This window comes from Coloeus monedula (assembly GCF_965178545.1).
Source record: "Coloeus monedula genome assembly, chromosome: W".
Classification (NCBI taxonomy): Eukaryota; Metazoa; Chordata; class Aves; order Passeriformes; family Corvidae; genus Coloeus; species Coloeus monedula.
Genome location: NC_138821.1, coordinates 14,770,871 through 14,792,990, shown reverse-complemented (window position 1 = coordinate 14,792,990; position 22,120 = coordinate 14,770,871).

The following is a 22,120-nucleotide window of genomic DNA, read 5'->3' as shown; positions in this document are numbered from 1 at the left end:
ACCGAAAACTGTACTTGTATATATTGGTCAAGGCTGTGTATGCTTAAGAACTATCTGCACTTCTATGATAATAGATGACAATGTTATTAATGTAACTGCCATGAATCACTCTAATTTTTGTATTTGTAATTTTGCCAAAATTGTTGGGTGTGACTTTTCGTATTTGGCACCAGTTGTGTCTCATCAATTAATAAGGTCTAACTACACCATTTACCATAAATTGCTACCCACACCTATTAGGATGGACCTAACATTAATAAAGCAATTAGTGAAACATCAGGACCTAATGGAGATTTTGAGAGAAATCGAAAGAAATGGGGAAAAGACCTTAATCACCGTCCATTATGACGCACAAGAAATCAGGAGAATCTTGCAAAAAGTAAAACAAGACACAAGCCATAACTGGTAGGATTCGCTTTTCAGGTGGTCACCTACCGCAACAGGCATCCTAAATACATTATGTCACCCCATCATTGTCTTACTAACCTTCGTTAGTGTCTGCCTCGTGCTGTCTATCACGTTACTAATTTGGAACTATAAAGCACTCAAAAGGTTATCAGTTCTAACTACTTTGTCAAACACACACAGAAAAACATTAAGGGATGCCTACCAAAAAAATTCATTAGAAAAAGAATTTAAGTATTAGTAAAAGAATTTACTAACTTTTTAGAAAAGGGGGGACTGAATCAGGGGGATGGGAAGCAGGAGAATTAGTTTGTTAGGAACAATGCATCCAGCTTGGTCAGCATACCAGGGCAGGAAGAAAAGATAAGAGACCACTGATAAGGGCAGAGGGAGTCTCAGACAGACATCCTGCGCTCAACCCAAAACTAGCTCAAACCAGTCTCGAAGCTTAAACCCAGGCCAGGGGTACAAAAGAGCATGCGTAGGGAAGAAAGGTGAAAAGTTCAGGATGAGGAAGACTCCTGACTTCATCAAAAAGACCCTCGGAAGACCCCTACCAAATCCACCAAACCACACTGCGCAAGCGCAAGGCGGATGTAAATGACTTTTGGGTTCATTATAATACGAAGCGAGGCTGGGCGGAGCTAAGTGATGAATATGTATAAGCGTGTTGCGAAACTTAATGAATATGAAACTTGTAACCCGATAAATACCGAGCTGAATGCAGCTGTCGGCACGCATGGCTTTGGAGGAGTGATCCCCCGTGCATCCCAGCTGGAAATAAACATACCTACTTTACTACTTCTTTAGTAGTGGAGTTCTGTCCGCTCTTCAGTCTGTTCTCTAGTCATATTAAAACTTTTCCAGGAACTGTTCTGTATGGCCACTCCTTGGGTCCGCCTTTTTAGAGCATGTGTAGTCTTCGGCCTTGTGGTTTTACTTCTTTTGATTCTTAGGGTTGGGCCTGCTAGGTAAGAGTTGATGGTAGGGTGGATCTCTTAATTCTCCAGACAGTCAGGGCTGATTGCAGCTTTGAGCCTCTTTGACCCCCGGGCAGAGCGGTGATAAAGGCTCTCGGACCCTCCTGGCCGCCCTTTCTCCGGGCGGAGTAGCCTTTGGGCCCTTTTGTTCTCTGGACAAAGTGTTGATTAGCAGCTCCTTGGGCCTCATCCTCTGCTCGCTTGGAGGTTATCTTACTTGCTCACACTTGCTAACATTCTTGCTAAAACTAGAGAGAACTACATCCACACAGCAAAAAGCATTTCTAACATTATATAATATCTACCTTAATACTTTGCGAGAAGCCAATACTATAATATATGTTTATAACAATCCCCCCTTTTTCTATTTTATCAATCATTTGGCTTGAGCAATATTTCTTTTTTCTTGGCTTCTAATGTCTGTTGGTTCTTTTCACAGATCAATTTGGCTTCTTTGAGAGGGTCTTTTATATCACTTTGTTTTTTTAATACCATAATTTTTTGTGCTGTTCCAGACATAGCCAACTTTGGGTCAGTAGGCATTGTCACAACTTGCATGCCTTGAACTACGCTGGTGATTAGCCGAATAAAGCAGGGGATCAAGCAAGGGAGAAATATTAGACCAGCTGTAGCACATAAGAGGTAGAAGCCTAGCTTCTTCCACCATTCTTTCCCCAATATGCCATCCCACCAGTTAGCAGTCATCATTGATTCCCATTTCTGGACCGGTACATGGGCTATTTTTCTGATATTGTTGGCGATATCTAGAACAGCATCCCCATTGTCATCAATTTTTAAACAACATTCCGATGTATTGAACTTCCCGCGCACACCCCCTTCTTCAGCCAGTAAATAGTCTAAAGCCAGCCTATTTTGATATATTGCAGCTCTGGTTTGGCACTGCTGGCTGACTATTAATTTCATAGCCTCAGCTGTTTCATTAGTTGTGATTTCTACAAGGGCTTGGAGTCTGATGATACGATTCAGTATGTAAATTGGGGTTTGATATCCCCAACTTCTATCTTGTGCCCAGGTAGCTGGCCCATATGTTTCTAATATTCGTTCAGGGGGCCATTCCTCATCTTTCCATTTTTGGAATCCTCCAATTAAATCTCTTTTATTTCTTTTGAAGTCTTCATAGACAGGTATTCCTAATTGATCTCCCTCTGGTTCTGGTAAAAGGAAAAACCCTGATTGAATGATTCCTAATGTACAACTCCCTTTCCAATATGAAGGGAGTCTTGGGTATGCCCTTTTCCCACATATCCAAAATAACCCATCTGGTGCTTTCCAATAATCACCTTCTTGTTGATTTATATTCTCCCAAAATTTGGATATTTCTGGGATTCCAAAATAAGGATTTTTCCTTGTGTCATTACACTGAAAGAGTCCAATTTCATTATCATATATACAGCCTTTTCCTTTTTTCTGAGCCCAATACCAAGTTGGTTTTTCTGGGACCCACCACGTTGAAGTTTTGTTGCTCACTTTATACCTTTTACAGGGAGTGTTTCCTACTTCATTAAGAAAGTTCTTCCCAGTTTGCCAGAGGCATTCTTCCCCTATCACTGTTGAACTTAAAACCCACCCTTCAGGTCGGTTCCCCCCTCTTATATTTGTCCGGTTCCATTTAAGGAGTTCTACCGGGCCTATGCTGCTACCTTTCCATGGCCATTCTTCTGTCATCAAAGCTCCTCCACAGACCCAACAGTTGGTTATGTTAAGTTCTTTACCTATCCTCTCCCCCAATTCCACAAACAGGTTTTTTCCTAACCTTGGGGTGTTTTCCTCTTTTAACTGTTGTTTAAGCTTTGCATACAGGTCCTGGCGTGAGGTGAATATAGGGCGAGGTTGCTGTGCTGGCTTTGTATTTTTACTTACCACTTGTTCTTTTACCAAATCTTGGACTGTTCCCCTGGTGGCAGCTGTGAAACAAATCCATTTTTCTCCTTTTGGACAATTACTTCCTAGTCTGTTTCCACTTGTTCCCAAATTTTCTGTAATCCAATATTTTTCCCCTTTATGCATACAAATACCTAATTTGGATGAGTCATAACAGTGACTGTTGATATGGGTATGAGTAATAAGAAAGAAGCCCCAGTGTCTTTCCATGTAGAGCTTTCGATAGCATTTGTAACATGGTCTTGCTGGTCTCCCGAAAGGGACCAGGATAAGTGACAAAAGAAGGAATAACAGAGGTCCGGCATGGCTTATACTCCCACCTCCCTTGCCTATGGGGTTGCAACCCATAGCAGGTGTATTGGATCTTTTTGGTGGCGAGTACAGTGGCCAACCCGGTCTTGCCCTCTATTTCCTTGTTACTTCCTTTGTAGCTTTTAGGCAAATTTCTTTTGGCACCCTTTTTAACTGTTTGTATCTTAGGTATTTCCCATTCAACAGGCACTGGTAATTCCCATCTGCAGAGCAAAGTTATTGCTTTTGTTGCTTATGATTTTGTCTGGATAAGGGGGTTGATTTGTGCTTGACACCTTTTACAACTAGGGTGTCGATGATGTGAAATGCCAGTTTCCCTCCAGATTAATTACTTATATTTGACCTGGCTGGCATGCCCCGTGTTAGAATGATTCAAACAGGGTATATGATGTGGCACTGATGGAAGTTGTGATTCTCCCCCTTCTCAATACAAATCACAGGCTAGAATCAGAATATGAGAGTTCCCTGTTTGATACAGTCCCAACCCTTCCTGTTTGAAGTGAGAATATTCTTCTCCAAGATGTCCCAGAATTTGTCCAGGGGTCACTGATATAAATTTGGCTTTTACTTCTCAGTTAGGTGTGATTCTTTGCATATCCCTTGGATTATTTAGATTGTTCTAGTTCGTTGCCACCTGGCCTCCATTTAAGAATCAATTTGGTATCACCTGGTTTGGATATTACAGTCCACTCTTCAGGTTCTTTTACAGGTCCTTTGATTCTGCTGGCATGGATCCACCCTCGTTCCTTGGTCCGGATTGCGGCCTCAGTCGTCAGCAGTACCTGAAAAGGACCCTCCCATTGTGGAGTCAAAGATTGTTCTTTCCATGTTTTTACTAGTACCCATTCCCCTGGGTGGATATTATGAATTTTGAACTCCAAAGTTGTGGTTTGAGGGATCATTCCTTTCAGCCTCAAATTTTCAAGTGTTCTGGCAATTGTGGTGACATATTTTTTGACACTTGCTTCTCCCACTTCATAAGTGGCTGTTTCATGTTGAGTGGTAAGGAAGGGTAATCCAAACATCATCTCATAAGGAGATACTCCCAGAGCTGACGTGGGCCGCGTTCGGACTCTCAACAGAGCCAAAGGTAAGCATTTTACCCATGACATTTGAGTTTCAATCATTAATTTTGTTAAAGTTCTTTTCAAAGTCTGGCTCATTCTTTCTACTCAGCCTGAACTTTGTGGGTGCCAGGGGGTATGTAATTCCCATTTTATTCCCAAGGCTTGAGTTATTTGTTGTAAGACTTTGGATGAAAAATGTGTTCCTCTATCTGAGTCTATTTTATTAACCATTCCACATCTGGGAATAATTTGTTCCAGAAGGGTTTTGCATACTACGTTAGCTGTAGCTCTGGTAGCAGGAACTGCTTCCACCCAATGAGTTAGATGGTCTACTATTACTAATAGGAACTTCCATCTTTGTACTTGAGGAAGTTCAGTGAAATCTACTTGGATACTTTGGAATGGTCGCAGAGCTAACTCACGGCCTCCTAATGTTGTTTTTCTCGTTATTTTCCTATTCACTCTTTGGCAAGTTATACAGTTCTCAGTTATTTGTTTTGCTACCCCAAAGATTCCAATACACACACAATTTCTCAGAAAATGATCACACAAAGCTTGAGTGCCCCAATGAGTTTTTTGATGCACATCTTCTAATATTCTCTTAGTGAGTGGCTTATTAAGTAACTGTCTCCCATCAGGGAGTTTCCATTTTCCAGATTGATCCTGTTTTCTCCCTATCTTAAATAATTCTTTTTCTTCTTCGTTACTAAATTTGGGGATTTCTAATTCTCCCCTTTCTGGGGTCCGGATTAACATAATTCGTTTAGTCCCATTTTCTGCTGCATCTTTGGCTTCTTGGTCTGCTAGATTATTCCCTCTTATTTCTGGGGTCATCCCTTTTTGGTGTCCTCTGATATGCACTACAGCTATTTCTTCAGGCAATTTTAATGCCTCTAACACTTCTGAAATCAGGCCTTCATGTATCAGTTCCTTCCCCTTTGAATTTAGTAAACCCCTTTCTTCCCAGATCTTTCCAAAGGTATGTATTACTCCAAAGGCATACTTTGAATCAGTATAGATGGTCCCCTTTTTGTGTGCTAAATGCTCCAGTGCTCTTTTTAGAGCGTATAATTCACAAGATTGCGCTGACCAATTTGAAGGTAGTTTTCCTTTTTCGATGGTCTGCATATTTATCCCATCGACTAAGTCATATCCTGACATTCTTTTTCCTTGCAAGCATCTGGATGAACCATCCACATATATTCTTTCCCCTTCTAAGAGGGCTTGTTCTTCTAGATCGTCTAGAACTTTTGTTTGGTATTGAATAATTTCCAAGCAATCATGTGCCAGGTCATCTTTTGGTTCTTCATAGAGGAATTGGGCCGGATTGAGGCTTTTGCTTGTTTCTATAGTTAGATCATTACTGTCAATCAGAATTGCTTCATATTTTAATATCCTGGAGTCTGTTAACCATTTTTCAGCTTTTTGATTTAGCACATTTCGGACCGCATGGGGTGTGTATACAATCAGTTTACTTCCAAAGGTGAGCTTATGGCTCTCCTCCACCAAAATAGCAGTAGCTGCTATGGCTTGAATGCATACTGGCCAGCCACGGCTTACTGGGTCCAATAGTTTAGATAAATAAGCTATTGGTCTTCTCACCCCTCCCCATTCCTGGACTAATACACCATGAGCTACTCCATTTTCTGCATTCACATATAAATGAAAGGGTTTTTCTAGTGAGGGTAAGCTTAGGGCTGGTACCGAGGCTAGTTTCAACTTCAGTTTTTCTAATTTATTATCATCATCTTTGGTCCATTGTATATTGTCTCCCCCTGTTAATTTTTCATATAAAAATTTTACTGCTTGTGTATATCCCTCAATCCATAGTCTGCAATATCCCAGTAGCCCCAGCAGTCTCCTAACCTCCTTTTTTGAAGAGGGAGGAGGGAGGGATAAAATCCCTGTAATTCTTTCAGGACTTGGTTTTCGGCTACCTTTGCTTATCAGGTGGCCAAGATATTTTACTTCTGATTCCACAAACTGTAATTTCCTTTTTGATGCCCTTAGTCCCTTTTCCCCAAGAAAATTTAGAAGCTTTATAGTAGCTTCTTTAATTTCATCTTCTCCTGATATTAGAAGATCATCTACATATTGGATAATTTGTATTCCTGAGGGCATGGGGAAGGTTTGTAATATTTCTTCCAAGGCTTGCCCAAATAAATTTGGGGCCTCACAATACCCCTGTGGCAGTTTAGTCCACCTCAATTGGTTCTTTTTCCCCGTGTTTGGATCTTCCCATTCAAAGGCGAAAATATTCCGGCTTTCCTCTGCCAGTGGGCAGGCCCAAAAGGCATCTTTAATACCCACCACACTAAACCACTGATGTTGAGGTGGAATTTTACTTAAAAGAGTGTAGGGATTAGGAACCATAGGGTAGCAGGCCTGTGTTCTTTTGTTTACTTCTCTTAAATCTTGCACTAATCTATAATTTCCATCAGATTTCTTCACTGGGAGAATAGGGGTATTATGAGGGGATTTACAAGGTTCTAGTGTCCCATCCTTTATTAATTCTTCTATTACTGGTTTTAAGCCTTTTCTCCCTTCTAAAGATATAGGGTACTGACATACACAAATGGGACATTCTTCTTTTTCAATTGTGACCCTTATGGGGTCAATATCTAGTCCACCCCTATTCCCTTCCCCAGCCCAAACTTCTCTGTTAATTTTTCTTTCATCTTCTTGGCTAAATTTTAGCACTTTGTCCATCATTCTCCCTTCTTCTGGTATGACCCCAATCCCCAGCTGGATTTGTAAATCCCTTCCTAATAAATTGCTGCCAGCCCCAGGAACGAACAAAACATCCCCTATCCCTATTTTTGTTTCCCCTTCAATAACCACATCTTTAATGACAGGGACCTTAAATCCTTCCCCCTTTGCTCCCGTTACTTTTACCATATCGTTACTTACATCACACCCTTTTGGAATATTTATCACACAAGTCCTTTCTGCCCCGGTGTCAACTATAAATTCTAATACTTCCTCTTGGGGGCCTACTTTTAAAGTTATCAAAGGCTCCAGATGGTATTTATCCCCCAAAAAATAGAGCCCATGACTTCCCTATTTTTCTTCTGTGTGTGTCTCTTGAAATATTTTCAGATCCCTCCTCAGGTGGGGGCATTCCCTTTTATAATGCCCCTCTTCCTTGCAATAAAAACAGGCATCCCTGGGTTGTTCTTGGAAACTTGACTCTGCTGAGGTTTTATTTTTCTCCCTTCCACCATTTCTGAATCTTGAATGTTCAGTAGTGTTACCTGAGGGCTTTTGATTTAGATTTTTTTGGAAGGTACTCTCTCGCATAGTGGCTATCATGATCTTTGCTTCCACTTTGGCTTTTTCTTCATCCCTCCGGACATATGTCTTTTGAGCTTCCCTTACTAGGTCTTGTAATGGTTTCTCGTACCAGTCTTCTATTTTTTCCAATTTTTTTCTAATATCTGGCCAGGCATGTGTGACAAAGTTAACTCTTAGCAGGGCTTGCCCTGCTAGGGACTCCGGGTCTATCCCAGAATATTGTTTCATATTCTTTCGGAGCCTCTCCAGCCACTCAGTCGGGGTTTCTTCCTTCCCTTGCTGCCCCTCAAAGGACTTTCTGACATTTTGTCCTCGAGGTGCCCCTTCTTTTATTCCCTTGATTATCAAATTACGATAATCATTCATATGTCCCCTCCCAGCTTCATCATTTTGGTGCCAGTTAGGAGGTGTAATGGGCATTTTCTGATCCCCGGGTGGACCTTGTTGGTTTTCTCTTTCCCAAATTTTTATTCCAGCAATTCTAATCATTTCTCTTTCTTCTTGGGAGAATATTATTTTCATTATTGATTGCATTTCTTTCCAAGTGAAAATGTTGGGACCTAGGAACTGGTCCAACTGTTCAGCTGTACCTATGGGGTCTTCTAATAATCCTTTAATTTCCTTTTTGAAATTCCTAACCTCTGTAGAGGTTAGAGGAGCATTCACAAAGCCGGTTCCCCCTCCTCCCATAGGTACTTCTCTTAATGGAAATAAATTAATTTCTCGGCTTCCCTCTGTTTGTTTAGCAATGGAGGGATTGTTGGGCTGCCTCTGAGCCTTAATGGCACCTCTTGTATTCTGGTATGGTGCTCCTTCGTTAAGAAGAGGGTTTATTTGGGAAGAAAGCACCAAACTCCCCTGGGGAAGAGGGGCAGATTCAGAATCCGGCGCTGAAGCCGAATATTCTGCGGTGCAGAGAGTGGGGGTGGGGTGTGGCAGTGAAGCCAAATATTCCGGAGCACAGGAGGCGGGGACCGGCACTAAAGCCGGGTTTCTCAAGGCAGGAGAGGTGGGGGCTGAAGCCGGGACGTGTGACGTTCCTCTTGATTCAATTGAGGCTGCTGGGATTCCCGAGATTCCCGGGAAGGGTGGGATCCCCGGCATGGGTGGGGGCAGGGCTCCCCCCCCCCCCCGCTCCATTGGGGCGGGAGTGCTGCCGGGAGAAGGGCCCCCGGAGCCGGCGGAGGGGGGGCTGCCGGGGGAAACCCCGGAGGCGGGTGGAGGAGGGCAGCTTCTGATCCTGGCGGCGGGGGAGGCCCCGGAGCCAGGGGGAGGGGAGGTGCAACTCCTGGTGCTGGAGGCGGGGGCAATACTTCTAAAGGGTCCCACCCTCTTTTCTCTTCTGTTTGCTTTTCCTCTGGGGTTTCTGATATTTTAAAGACTTTGGTTCCCAGAGGTTTTGTAATTCCTGTCCAGCAAGAAGCATATTCTCCTTCCTCAGGGTGAGATGGCTCTTTTGAATTTACAAATACATTTAGAGCCTGGCAAATCCATGCCTCATCAGACCCATATTTTGGCCAGTACACATGATCAGATCTGATTTCCTTTTTTACCCACTCTTTCATGCAGAATTGAATCATTTTTACTTTATCTTTTCCTTTTGTGGAAGGATCAGTTTCCCAGTTCGCGAGTTTGACCCCAAGGGGACTGTCTTGGGGTATATCCTCTGGCACCCTTGAACTTATTTTACTAGGTAGTTGTCCCATTTTTCCAGGAGTTCTCTATTCCAACTTACTCAAAATACCAATTTTATCCCCCCCCTTTGAAATACTAATTCATTCCTTTAAAACACCAATCTTCACTGCTGTAAAGTACTACCCACCCTTTCACAGTACAAAAAACAAACAAAAAAATGTATTACAGCCCACCTCCCCAAAAACAAAGTTAACTTCTAATTACACAGTCTTTCATTCACACATTCACTCCTTTTTAATATTTGTTCACTCACTCATTCTTACTCACAACAGAATAATAAGGTACCTCTTTCAAGTCACTTGTTAGTATCCACCCATGGGTATGAAATAATCCTTAGGATTCTGGGTGCTCTTGGATTTCCCTCAACCCAGCACTGTTAGCATCCAACCCCAACTCCTCTTGAGGTACTTTTAGACCCTGGGTGCTCTTGGAGTTTTCCTCAACCCAGCATATGGGGGGGGGGGGGGGGGGTAGCTCCCACTTTGCAACCCCTTCCCTGGGACCCTGTCCCAGTCACCCCCGGGAGATTCTTTCACTCCTCTTATCTCTCGCTTCGTCTCCTCACTGGCCGCTGTTCTCGCGAACAAGACAGAACCGCAGCACTCAGAGACTGCCACGCTTGCTTCGCAGATCTGGGGGCAACCAGTCCGCGTCTCATTCACACACACTCATCTCCCGTAACCACCCCCTTTTTGTTTGGACAATACTTACCAGTCCTGTTGCTTTTCCAGTGTCTGTGGGATTTTAGAGTTTAATATAAAGACAATAAGAGACACATAAAATAAAACAAAGGGATAACAGCCTGGTGCCTTGGCGCTCTGCCAAGCGCACCCCTGGTGCTAGAGGTGAGTCCTTTTTATACCATTTTTACTGTCTGTTCTCTATTCATATTAAAACTTTTCCAGGAACTGTTCTGTATGGCCACTCCTTGGGTCCGCCTTTTTAGAGCATGTGTAGTGTTCGGCCTTGTGATTTTATTTCTTTTGATTCTTAGGGTTGGGCCTGCTAGGTAAGAATCGATGGTAGGGTGGATCTCTTAATTCTCCAGACAGTCAGGGCTGATTGCAGCTTTGGGCCTCTTTGCCCCCCAGGCAGAGCGGTGATAAAGGCTCTCGGACCCTCCTGGCCGCCCTTTCTCCGGGCGGAGTAGCCTTTGGGCCCTTTTGTTCTCTGGACAAAGTGTTGATTAGCAGCTCCTTGGGCCTCATCCTCTGCTCGCTTGGAGGTTATCTTACTTGCTCACACTTGCTAACATTCTTGCTAAAACGAGAGAGAACTACATCCACACAGCAAAAAGCATTTCTAACATTATATAATATCTACTTTAATACTTTGCGAGAAGCCAATACTATAATATATGTTTATAACAAGTCTTATCAGAAGAACAGAGCCACTAGCGTGACCCAGGTACAGCACAGAGCACAGAAAGCAGGAGTGAAGTCTCTCTATCAAGATTTACACAGCCTTTTAAAGATATTTCAACCAATAGTTACTAAAAACGTATACTTGTCATAGGTTAGCAAGCTGAGTCTCGGAAGTGATGTCCGTGCCAAGGGGTGCTTACAGCTTCCCCCCCGCCATGACCTATCAGATGGCCAGTTTGAATATGGAAAATTCTTTAAGCCACTTAAAATTGTGACCGCCTCTGTGATACACACTTAAGAATAGACAAACTCCCCTCCAAGCCCTCTCTCGTTTCCGGTGGTGGGAGAGGTGGCTGTGGGGCCCAAGCAGGGGCCAGTGGGCCCGGCCCCTGCTCGGGCCAGGCCGGGCCGGGCCACGGCTCCAGGATGACCCCCCCAGCAGGGCTGTGGGCAGCCAAAGCAGCTCGGAACCAACCCCCCCCTCCACTGCAGCCAGGATTTCAGCAAATGTGGCAGAGATGTCCGGCAGAGGTCAGGTGACCAACAGCGATAAGCCACACAGCTGCAAGGCCAAGGTGAGGTTAACCCTTTTATTGCTGTGAAGAGCTGAAAACCTGAGGGAAGAGAAAGAGAAGATGCTTAAAGCTGAAAGTCTGTTGTGAAGCTATGATATATCAGAGTATCCCGTTGTAATTTCATGAAGATATGGGGGGTGGAGTGTTCAACTCGTAAGCAAAAGCACCTGCGCTGAGATAGGCAGATGCTGACGCAGCTGTAATTTCATGAGAAGTTTGGACAGGGAGAGATGGAAGCGATGAGGACTTTGGCTCCAAATGGGAAAGGAGAAACCTCAGTTCCTAGAGATGCTCCCAGAGATAGTCCTAAAGATGAAGATGAGGAATGTAATGAATTCTGGGACTCAATCTGCTAATTACAATTTTATTTATTAACAGCAAGCAAGCAAGGCAAAAGCAAATACAGCGCTGGGCGGCAGGGGAGTCTCCGCTCCACCAACTGCCGCGCTTTTCGCCAGTTCCAGTTCCTTCTTATACAGTCTCTTTTCCTGTTAACGTGTCTTTTTCATGGTATTCTGCGTATGTGTGACTTGTTGCTAGGGGGTCTTTTTTTCTTCCTGGTGGTCGCAGAATGAAGGTTAGTAGTCATCCTCCGGTGTCTTTTGGTTGACCCTTCCTTGTATGGTCATTATGCTCAAGGTCCTGGAACTAAAAGCTGATTAAGCAAGTACAGATAGGGATTAGGCAAGCACATATTTGTCTCTGGCTCTTATCTAGGTATAGGCAGCTGGTTTCCTGCTACTTGATATGTAGTGGACAAAGCATCCTGTATCCTTCACAATCCCCCATTTCTCTTCTTTATTCATTTTTGTTCACTGAATCTTTGTAATTCCTGTTTAGCCAGTTCTAATGTTTCTAAGTTTTCTTCTTCAAGTATTCGTTTATACTTAGCTCTAACAAGCATAATGTGTGCTGCTTCTAAGCAGCTTTTTATTATAGAAATTAGTTTATTAAATATACATGGTCCAAAGGTGAGTCCAAGCACTAACAAAATTAATGGTCCTGCAATGGTTGAAAGCAATGTAGTCAGCCAGGGGGAATGATTAAACCAGTTTTCATACCAGCTTTAGTGTGTTTCCCTGTCTTGTTTCCTTTGTTCTAGCTGTTTTCTTAATTCGTTCATGGTGTTTATTACCACTCCGGTGTGATCGGCATAGGAGCAGCATTCTTCTTTGAGTGCTACGCAAAGACCCCCTTGTTGTAAAAACAGTAAGTCTAGTCCCCTGCGATTCTGTAGGACCACTTCTGACAGTGACCTGACTGACTTGACTAATCCGTCAATTGCTTGCTCTATTTTACTTAAATCTTCATCTACAGAGATCCTTAGTGCTTTAAACTCTTTTTGCTGGTTAATTAGTGAGGTTATTCCTGTTCTAGCTCCTACTCCTCCTACTGTTAAGAGGGTTGCTATGGTTAGGGCGGTGAAAGGTTCTCTCCTCATCAAGTGGTGTTTAGGGGTGATATGTTGCTTGAAAACATAGTCTTTAGGGTGGTAAGTGATTCTAGGTATGATGGTTACCTGAATACAATAGTCATGAGTATGATTAAAAACTTCAAGGGACAAACAAGGAGTTATTCCTATGCTTTGGCAGACCCATCTGGTATTGGCGGCCGGGATTAACCATGCTGCTGGCTGTCTCTGCTTCGAATTTTTCACTGTGATGTTGCATAAATGTTTTTTTTTCTTCGGGAACAGTACCTACACATCGTCCTTGTCCTGATACTTGGGAGAGTGTTATCCCCTGCTTACTCACTTTGTTCTTTTTCCAAGAGCACTGTTTTGGGTTGCTCTCGTTGAGTCTTTGTGGTTTACCCGTTATTCCGACAGCCTCATAAAAGGGAGGCCTGATATTATAGCATAGCCAACATCCTTCTGTCAGTTCTGGGCTGGTCTTATTTAAAGTGCCAAAGCTGGCTTGCATTACTTTCCATAAGGTGCTGTATTCTCTCAATTCCTTTTGGTCTGATTCAGTTTGATTATAAATAGTCGGTGTTTGAGCAGTGTGGTCTTCCTCTGATGCTCGATTACCTTGGGACTGAATTTTTATAGGGGGGTTAATAACTACGTTGAGGCCTATGGCTTCAGCACTCGGTGGTATCTCTTCCCTTTTTATTAGAAAGTGCCCACCTCGATTTGTACCGGATTCCCATAATCTGGCTCCCCAGGTTTTTCCTGTTGCCCATCCGGAATCCATTTTATTGGTCACATTTATTTGAATTCCGTGACAATTTCCACCCTGCTTTATTCCTGTGTCTGACCCTACCTCTGGGGGCTGACACCCGCTGGGCCTCCACCCGACCTTGATATATTTGTCTTTTCCTCTTCCAGGGGAAAACCCAAAGGCGACTGTTTCACAGCCCCAGTATGCACAGTAGTAGTGTCCAGGCCAGTTACAATAGGTTTTCCCTGGGTTAGATGCTGGGCAGAAATAAAATCCTTTTTTGTTCAGGCATGGTTTTACTTGTATAAGATCACAGAGTTGACAACTAAAGCTTGGGTTACTTGGCGTAGTTACTGTTTGTATAACCTTCTGATCCTCCCACCGTATTAATGACCATTTAAATGGTTGGTGTGATAGGGATTCTGTTGCGCTAGCTTCATTTAAATACAATGTAAGCACAAGAAGGGTAATATGCCGGGTCAAGCAACGAGAATTACTAAAGGCGTGGGTTGTACAAAAGTATGTTCGAGGATTCCTCCAATTTACACACTGCGACCTGCCCTGCCTCCAGGGATCCTTGCTCTTAATCTTACTTTTGAGGCATTTCCATGAGTGTAGTTTTATTATCCCATTCTGGGGGTTCTTTCCTCCACAGCCTTCTACTCTTCTGCCTCGCTCGTCGACTCAGTTGCTTCGAGCCACGAGGGGTACCATCTTCTTGGCAGCAAGAGTATTCTTCAGGAAACCCTTGGGGGCAATTCTGTCACTCTTTTTGCCTCTTAACATAGGAGTCCCAGTTACAGTTCTTAACCTGAGGTGTATCACACCGGATTCCCTTCAGGTGGGTACGACAGGTGCAATGAATAATTTCAACTATAAAGGGGATTGGCTCATTAGGATGATAGCAATAATATTTTGGCTCAATCCCGTATGCAAGCATCTTCCGCTATTCTTCAGATTCCTTTTTTATTAATCCTTCATGCATCACCTTATACTTTAGGATCTAATCAGTTAAGTTCTGCTGGAGCGTCCAGCAAGGAATACAAACCCCTCTAGGGGGAACCCTTCGCCTACAGTGACTCCACCACTTGTCTCCGCATACTTTACAGATGTAGCATACAAACGGATAATTGTGACACTTGGGGTCCCCACACCTTATTTTAATATCTGTGCTAGAATTAGTCCTTCCTCAATATAATATGGTTCTGGTGCATATTCTACCCGATGTTTGCTCATGAATGATTTTTCTTCTGAATCTTTAATGTCAGGTCTCTGGGGCGGCTGGTCACCTGCCACTCGGGGGTTGGGCCCGTCACTGGTCCTTTGATTCTGCTAGCATGCGTCCATCCTTTTTCTGCTGTTCTAACTGCAGTCTCTGTGGTAAGTAATACAAGATAAGGACCTTCCCACAGTGGGAGTAGGGTTGCTTCTTTCTAGGATTTTATCATCACCCAATCTCCTGGTTGTACCTGGTGTAGTTTCAGGTCTAATGGGGGTCTCTGGGCTAGCATTCCCTTTTTCCACAGATTCTCTTTATACTTCATTAAACTTGTGATATACATATTTATATTCTGATCTCTTAGGCTTGGGTGGTCTTGAGGCTCTTCCATATTATAGGGCATTCCATGCAACATTTCGAAAGGAGATATTCCCATGTCTGACCTAGGTTGGGTTCAAATGTTCAATAATGCTAGAGGTAGACACTTTACCCATGACAATTTGGTTTCTATCATAAGTTTTGTCAGTTGCTGTGAGAAATGAGACAACTCTTAAAAAGATTAATTTATTGAAAACAGAAAAATTGAAAAATTACAGAAATTAAAAAATATATAAAAATTTGGGATCCTATGGCTCGGTAGATGGTATGCCCCAGGAGCGCAGGGATATGAGATCTTCTGGCTGAGACAGCACTAGACCTCAGGTAGAGAAAAAAAACTTGCAGTGCTGGGTTGACTTAAAAAAATTACTAAAAGCCTCTTAAAAGGGGTAAGGCTTTTAATGCCCAGCACCGACGTCTCCCACAGCTAGTCTGGAGAGAGCAAGAGGGGAAGAGAGAAGAGAGCCCACCTCTTTGCTTCGTCCTTTTTATAGTTTTTGCTCCGCCCCCAGTCCGCCCACAGCCCGCCCCTTCGGTCCAAGGCGATTGGTGCTTTCCCTTTGATGGATCATCTCCGTCCACCAATGGCTCATCGTTGTCAAGGGGGGTGGTATCAGTTAGAGATAAGGGAATACAATGCCTTCATTAAAATTCAGGTATTCAGGTTGCCATGGAACTTGCCTGCAGAGTAATGGCTCTGTAGCTAAAAATAGCTGCTGGCTATTAAGACTGGGTGGGGGGTTTGGCCTTGGAATCAAAATGCAAGTGAAACACCTACAAAAAGTATTAAAATACATCCAACACACCTCAAAACACTTGTAAAAGTATAGAGTAAACACAGGAAAGGTAACTCTTATGGTGTACCAGTGGTTTGTATCTTGAAAAGGGGCAAGTTTGTGATTTTTAACTGGGAAAATTTTAACTGGGAAGGGTGCAACTCTATTAATAAACTTTAAACAATTGAAAACACTGATAATGGAACTGGATTTTTGTACCTGGGCTGATGGGTTAATTGTAACATTCAATTTAAAAATAATTAACTCAAAATTAATTACTTAAAGCACTTAATATGCAAAGACCAAGCACAAATAGGGATTTCATGTATGACAGTTGCTTTTCGATTTCCCCATTCATTCTTTCTACTCTCCCCGAGCTTTGGGGGTGCCAGGGAGTGTGGTAGTCCCATTTTACTCCTATTACTGTCATGATTTCTTTGATCACTCTTGACACAAAATGTGGTCCTCTGTCTGAATCAATGGTTTCTATTATCCCGTATCTTGGGATAATATGTTCTAACAAGGTTTTAATTACAACTTGCGCCGTTGCTCTTGCAGTTGGGAATGCCTCTACATAATGGGTTAAATGGTCCACTATTACCAGTAGGTACTTATATCTTCCAGTTTTTGGCAACTCAGTGAAGTCTAACTGAATGTTGGCGAATGGCCTATATGCTGTAGGCCGTCCCCCCATTAGGGATTTCCTTAGGTTCGTCTTATTTACCTTTAGGCAAATAACACATCCCCTCACTATTTGTTTTGCTAGATCATTTGCTCCGATACACATATACTTAATGGCAAACTGGTCTACCAATGCCTGTGCTCCCCAATGTGTTTTGCTATGCATTCTCTTCATAATTTCCATGGCTAATGATTTTGGTAGCATGATCCTGTCATCTTCTGGGAGTCTCCATTCCCCCTTCGAATTTTCCCTCAATCTCATTTTCTGCATTTTTTCTTTCTCTTGGGCTGTAAAACTATAAATCTGCCAAATTTTACTGTGGAAAAGACAATGCTTAGCCCCTGGTGTCTCACAGGCGCATTCTATAGCATCCATACCCCAATTGTCCCAACAAGCATAGCAAGGAGGGTCCTGTAGATTTCCCCCGCAAGTATGGCACTTCCTTCTCTCAGCTGCTGGATCCTCTTTGGGAGTAGGTCGTAATGCTAATAGTGCGGCCCTTTTTGCTTCCTGATCTGCTGCATTATTTCCCCTGCTTTTGAAGTCCAGCCCTCTCTGGTGTCCTTTTAGATGTACAACAGCGATTCTTCTTGGCCCCATCAAAGCCTGTAACACTTGTTTTATTAGATCTTGATGGACTAAGTCCTTTCCTTGGGAATTTATTAGTCCCCGTTCTTCCCATATTTTCCCAAAAGTGTGCACAACCCCCTAGGCATACTTAGTGTATATTGTTCCTAGCTTATTTTTTAATAATTGCAGTGCTCATAACACGGCATAAAGCTCACAGGCTTGTGCGGACCAGGATCTATTCAATGGTCCTGATTCTATCACCTTAAACTCTTCCCCTCCTATTATTGCATAACCGGATACTCTTTTTCCATTGATTACTCGAGATGATCCATCTACAAACAATCTATCCCCTTCTTCTAATTCTTCTTCTTCAAGATCTGGTCTTATTTTAGTTTGCTCTTCTATGGTTAACAGGCAATCGTGGGCCAATTTAGCTTCATCGGGCTCTCCATACAAAAACTGAGCAGGATTTTGTAGCGTTGTTACCTCCAGGGTTAATTTCGGGGAGTCTAATAGGATCCCTTCATACTTTAAGAGTCTGGCATCAGTTATCCATTTGTCTGCTTTTTGTTGTAGAATTCCCCTAATATTATGAGGGGATAATACCCTTAGTTCTCCATTGAAGGTAATCTTGTTAGCCTCTTCTACCAGGAGAGCACAAGCTACTATTGCCTGCAGGCATGTGGGCCACCCTTTACTGACAGGATCTAACAATTTTGATAAGTACCCCACAGGTTTCTTTTTTCCAGCCCATTCTTGGGTTAGTACTCCATGGGCCGTTCCATTGTCAGCATTTATAAATAGATAGAAAGGTCTTTTTAAATCTGGTAGGCTCAGGACAGGGGCATTGACTAGATCATGCTGCAATACTCTTAGATGTTGGTCATCCTCCTCGCTCCACTTTATTAAACCCTCTTGGCTTAACTTATCATATAAGAACTTAACCTTGTTACTATAGTTCTCAATCCACTGTCTACAATACCCCACTAGACCCAGTAACTGCCTCACTTGTCTTTTGTTCTTAGGGGGTGGTATGGACAGAATCCCTTTTACTCTTTCAGGGTCTATTTTCTTTTCTCCTTTACTCAGATAATGGCCTAAATATCTCACTTCCTCTTCCACAAATTGTAATTTTGCCTTAGATACTTTTAGTCCTTTAACACTGAGAAAATTCAATAGTCTGATGCTTTCTGCTTGTACTTTGTCCTCTGCTCTTCCTGCAATTAAAAGGTCATCTACATACCGAATGAGGACCACTCCTTCTCTAGTCTGATATTCTTGCAGGATTTGCTCTAAGGCTTGTCCAAATAAGTTTGGAGACTCTGTAAATCCCTGGGGGAGCACTGTCCATCTTAATTGCTGTCTCCTATGTGTTACTGGGTCTTCCCACTCAAAGGCAAAATAGTCCCTACTTTTCTCGTCTAGGGGGCATGCCCAAAATGCATCTTTAAGTTCAATTACACTATAATACTGATTTTTGGGACTTAATCTGCTCAATAAGGTATAAGGGTTGGCCACTACCGGGAAGCGCGCTACTGTTCTTTTATTTATTTCCCTTAGATCGTGAACTAGTCTGTATGACCCATCTGCCTTTCTTACTGGCAAGATAGGGGTGTTAAAAGGGGACATACAAGGTTCTAAAAGACCTTTACTCAGTAGCCTGTCAACTTTGGGTTTTAATCCCCTTTTTCCCTCTGGAGAAATGGGGTATTGTTTGACCCTTATCGGCACCTCAGGATCTTTAATGGTTACCGAGAAGGGAGGTATTTCGAGTCTTCCCACACTCTCTGGGGTGTACCATACTTCTGGATTAATCTTCTCTTCATCCTCCACTCTCAAGCGACAAAGTCTAACTTTTAATTCTTTATTCACTACTTCTACATTAATGCCTATCTCTATAATTAAGTCCCTTCCTAACAAATTATAATCAGCTTCTGGAACTAATAAGAGGCTCCCTATTCCCATTTTAGATCCTGTTTCTACTAATACATTCTTTATAATGGGGACCTCAAAGGGTTCCCCTTTTGCCCCAACCACTTGGGCAGTATCCCGGGAAATTTTGCACCCGGCGGGCAATACTTGTATTGTGGACCGTTCCGCTCCAGTGTCTACCAAAAACTCAAATTCCTGCTGCTGAGGACCTATCTTAATTTTTATCAAGGGCTCCTGATGTTTCCGTGCCCCCAGCAAATAGAGCCCCTGACCCCTCTAATCTTCTTTAAACATCCTCTCATCCTTTAGCCTTTTTCTGCAGTTTTTCTTAAAGTGCCCTCTATTTCCACAATAAAAACACACATTTACATCCCTTTTCTCTACTCGTGTGTCCCCTCCCCCATTTCTCTGGGGCATTTGACGCGGTCTGCGAGGAGGGGGAGGATCGTTTCCTCTTGTCTCCCTAACTGCCGCCACCATCATTTTTACTTGCTTCCTGTGATTCTCTTCATCCCTTCTAACATACACTTTTTGTGCTTCTCTCAACAATTCATCTAAACCTCTATCTTGCCAATTTTCTAGCTTTTCCAGCTTTTTCCTAATGTCTTCTCATGATTTAGCCACAAACTGTGTCTTTAACAATGCCTGTCCTAGTTGTGTTTCGGGGTCTAAACCTGAGTACATCTGCAGATTCTTTCTCAGGCGCTCTAACCACTCTGTGGGTGTCTCTTCCTTTTTTTGTCTTTCATTGAATGCTTTGTTAATATTCTGCCCTCTAGGCACTGCTTCTCTAATTCCTTGTATTATGATTATTCTCAGATCCTGCATGTGACCTCGGTCTGCCTGCTGCTGGTGATTCCAATTGGGATCCTGCAGAGGCCACTTAGTATCTGCTAATGGTCCTTGTGCATGTTGTGCGTCCCATATTCGCATTCTTGCCCTCCTAATCATATTCTTTTCTTCGGCCGTAAAAAGAATATTTAATATGGCCTGTAATTCACCCCAAGTGTATATACTGGGCCCCAAAAACTGGTCTAACCTTTCTGCCACCCCCAGTGGATCTTCTAGGAGGTTCCCCATCTCCTTCTTGAATTCTCGTACATCACTAGAACTAAGGGGTACTGAGATGAATCCTATTGCGGGTTGAGGACCCGGGCCTCCCATGGGCATTTCCCTTAATGGGTATAAGTTATGTTGTCTGGCCCGGCCCCTAGTCATAGGTCCCTGTTCTTCCTCTTGGGGCTCGGGGTTACCTCCCACCCCCTGGGGCTCCCTTAGAGGCGCATTTGGGGGTTGGGGATCCTGAGGGAGTACATAGGGGGGAGGGATCAAAGGGATGTCTTCTTCTTTATTCTTATCTTTCTTTCGCTTTCCTTCCTTAAGGGGAAACAGGAGGACTTCATCCTCAGGTGTTGCTGCCCAAACGCCAGCATAATCACTCTCTTCCTGACTAAAAGGAGTTTTTGTATTCACCCAGGTGTTAAGTTTCTGCTTTACCCATCTTTCAGATGATCCAAATATAGGCCAGAAAACACCCTGGGAAATTTCCTTCCCGCCCCATATTTCTATACAATAATGAATCATTTTAGCTTTATCCTTACCCCCTGTGCTAGGGTAATGTCTCCAATTATCTAACATAAACCCCAGTGGGCTATCTCTAGGCACCGGGGGAAGTTTTATGGGTACGGAGGGCTTGCTTTTCCCCTGTCCCATCTTCTGGAGTGCCCTCAAGCGCGTCTGTGGTGCAGATTCACTCGCTTCCCCTGGTTCGTGGCTCACGCCCTCGCGGGCAATGAGAACTGCACTACTGAGGGTCCACACTCGCTTGGAGAATCCGAGCTGCCGGTTCCCCTCTCATGCACACACTCGCAGCACTCCAGGATACCCAACCCAGACTGAACGGATCCTTCCGCACAGATACTTACGCGTCCTGCGTCTTCGTCCGGACCTTTGTGCACAAAATTTACAGGGTCTGCCGGCTTCCTTTGCCTAATGCCTTGAATTTAGGTTCGTTGGTGCAACCGAGGTAGGGATCGGGACCACCAGGGCCGCCGACAGATCGGCGGGGCGCCTCCCCGGTAGAGCCATTACCCCGCCGTACAAGTTGCATCCGAGTCACGGCACCAATTTGTAATGAATTCTGGGACTCAATCTGCTAATTACAATTTTATTTATTAACAGCAAGCAAGCAAGGCAAAAGCAAATACAGCGCTGGGCGGCAGGGGAGTCTCCGCTCCACCAACTGCCGCGCTTTTCGCTAGTTCCAGTTCCTTCTTATACAGTCTCTTTTCCTGTTAACATGTCTTTTTCATGGTATTCTGCGCATGTGTGACTTGTTGCTAGGGGGTCTTTTTTTCTTCCTGGTGGTCGCAGAATGAAGGTTAGTAGTCATCCTCTGGTGTCTTTTGGTTGACCCTTCCTTGTATGGTCATTATGCTCAAGGTCCTGGAACTAAAAGCTGATTAAGCAAGTACAGATAGGGATTAGGCAAGCACATATTTGTCTCTGGCTCTTATCTAGGTATAGGCAGCTGGTTTCCTGCTACTTGATATTTAGTGGACAAAACATCCTGTATCCTTCACAAGGAAGACCCTTTGCTCCCAGGGAAGGAGAAGGGCCTCTGTTTTTGTTTCTGAATGGCTCAACCTTAAAATTGTACCCCAAAAACTTCAAGAGTGGACCCTTGAAAGCAGTTGCGGGAAAAGCTGCAAGTCGGGGGAAGGGACTCGCATGGGAGCAGAGAGACTCCTCTTCCTAAATGGACTGAACAATATTTGGAAGTGGGCGGCTGTCTCGTTGTGATAATG